The following is a 2,568-nucleotide window of genomic DNA, read 5'->3' on the forward strand; positions in this document are numbered from 1 at the left end:
TGTTGTAGTTAGGTCACATTTAATAGTACATGGGATAATACCAAGTTATACTTTTTGGTATCACCATGGGGAGATGTTAGGTGAAGCACAATCAGATTTTGAATTTATAGATGATAATGACATTGAAGAGGATGACGGTGAGGATGAAATACATGGGTTGCTAAGAGATTTGTACCCCGATTTTTATGGAGATAATATGAATAATAGTACTGGTGATGATCTTCGGGAGGAGGAACCAAATGCTGAAGCAAAAATATTTTATAGGTTATTGAAAGATCTTGATCTACCATTATATGAAAGTGCAAAAGTTTCTAAACTTTCTACTTTGATTAAATTGCTTCACCTTAAAAGTATTGGTCATTGGAGTAATGAGTTATTTATGATGCTATTAAAGTTTTTGAAAGATGATTTATTGCTTGATGGAACAAACTTGCCGAATTCATATTATGAGGCAAAGAAGGTAATTCGAGATCTTGGGCTTTCTTGTAAGAAGATTGATGCATGTAAGAATGATTGCATGTTGTATTGGAAGGATGATAATTGTCTTCAATCGTGCAAAGTTTGTGGTGCATCTAGATGGAAGGATGCTAAACATAGTGGGGAAACAAAATTGAAAAAAGGAAAAAAGATACCATGCAAGATTTTACGTTATTTTCCTCTAAAGCCAAGACTTCAAAGATTATTTATGTGCTCAAAGACATCTCCTTTGATGTCATGGCATTATGACAAAAGAGTTGATGATGGAATAATGAGGCATCCAGCTGATTCAATGGCATGGAAAAAATTTGATGAACTCCACCCATCTTTTGCAGCTGAACCTCGTAATGTACGACTTGGACTTGCTAGTGATGGTTTCCAATCATTTGGAATGTCGAGAACTCCCTACAGCATTTGGCCTGTGGTACTTGTTCCTTATAATTTGCCCCATTGGCTTTGCATAAGAAGAGTATATTTTTTGATCTTCCATATTGGAAAACCTTATTGTTGCGACATAATCTTGATGTGATGCACATTGAGAAGAATATATGTGACAATATTTTGGGGACAATTTTAGATATCAAAGGGAAAACAAAAGACACATTGAGTACTCGGTTGGATTTACAAGAAATGAATATACGGAAAGAATTGCATCCAATACAAAATGGAGATGAATATGAGTTGCCGGCAGCATCTTACACATTATCTGTTGAAGAGAAGCAAAAAAATTTCAATTTTTTGAAGAATTTAAAGGTCCCAGATGGATTTTCCTCAAATATTTCTCAATGTGTCAACCTTAAGGGTAAAAAAATTTTGGGATTAAAAAGCCATGATTGTCATATAATTCTATAACATTTACTCCCACTTGCCATGCGTGGTATGCTTTGCAAATCTGTGTCTGGACCACTTATTGAGTTGTCTATTTTTTTCAAAGTTCTTGGAGCAAAATGTTTGAGCATAGAGGAGTTGGAACAAATAGAAGCCCAAATATCAAAAACACTATACAAGTTAGAAAAGGTGTTCCCTCCTACTTTTTTTGATGTCATGGTACACTTGTCTATTCATTTACCTAATGAAGCTAGGATTGCTGGACCAGTTCAATATCGATGGATGTATCCAATAGAGAGATACCTACACTTTTTGAAGTGTTTTATTGGTAATATGGCTCACCCTGAAGGTTCTATTGTAGAGGGATATTTAGCAGTTGAATGTATGACATTATGTTCAAGGTATTTGAATACAATAAAGACAAAGTTTAATTGTCCGGAGAGAAATTATGATGGTGGGGTAATTGAATCTGATGGTGGTTTAACCATATTTTGTGAGCCTGGAAAAAGTTTAAAGGGTAGTTCATCAGACAAACTTGATTCACATGATTTTGGAGGAGGGCACATTTTTTATATTTTGAAGAACTATGATGAAATTCAACCATTTCTCGAGTAAGTATTGATTAAATCTAATAATTTACTTCTATCTTGTCCATATTTCAACTTAAAATAACATGTAGAACTTTAATTCATTGTAGAGAATTTTCACAAATTCATAATGAGGCCTCTCAACAAAGTTCAGATGTGGAGTGGAATAGACAATTCATTAGTTGGTTACAAAAGAAGGTGAGTAGAAATTAATCAATTTTCTTAAATCAAGTATGTAAATATTGTTTTCTAAAAGGGTATTTGATGTTGTTAGGTTGCAGAGTTGTACAAACATGATGATAGTAAGAGAATGGCAGATTTGCTATCGTTATCACGTGGTCCTCTACCATATGTGACAAGATTCAAAGGCCATATTGTTAATGGATATAGGTTTCATGTGCAAGAGTATGATAAATATTTGAAAACTCAGAATTGTGGGGTAGTTGTAGTAGGTGAGACCGGTGAAGAGAAAAAACATATGAATTACTATGGCGAGTTAACCGAGGTTCTTGAATACAATTGTTGGGGAGAGAAGAGTGATTTTATTCTGATGTACATGGTTCGATGTGTATGATCAGAAGAAGGGAGTTAAAATGGATGAATATGGCTTTGTAAGTGTTAATCGTCGGCGATATTTGAAAATAAATGAGCCATTTGTATTAGCCAGCCAAGCATC

This window comes from Solanum tuberosum, unplaced genomic scaffold (genome assembly GCF_000226075.1).
Source record: "Solanum tuberosum cultivar DM 1-3 516 R44 unplaced genomic scaffold, SolTub_3.0 scf00009, whole genome shotgun sequence".
Classification (NCBI taxonomy): Eukaryota; Viridiplantae; Streptophyta; class Magnoliopsida; order Solanales; family Solanaceae; genus Solanum; species Solanum tuberosum.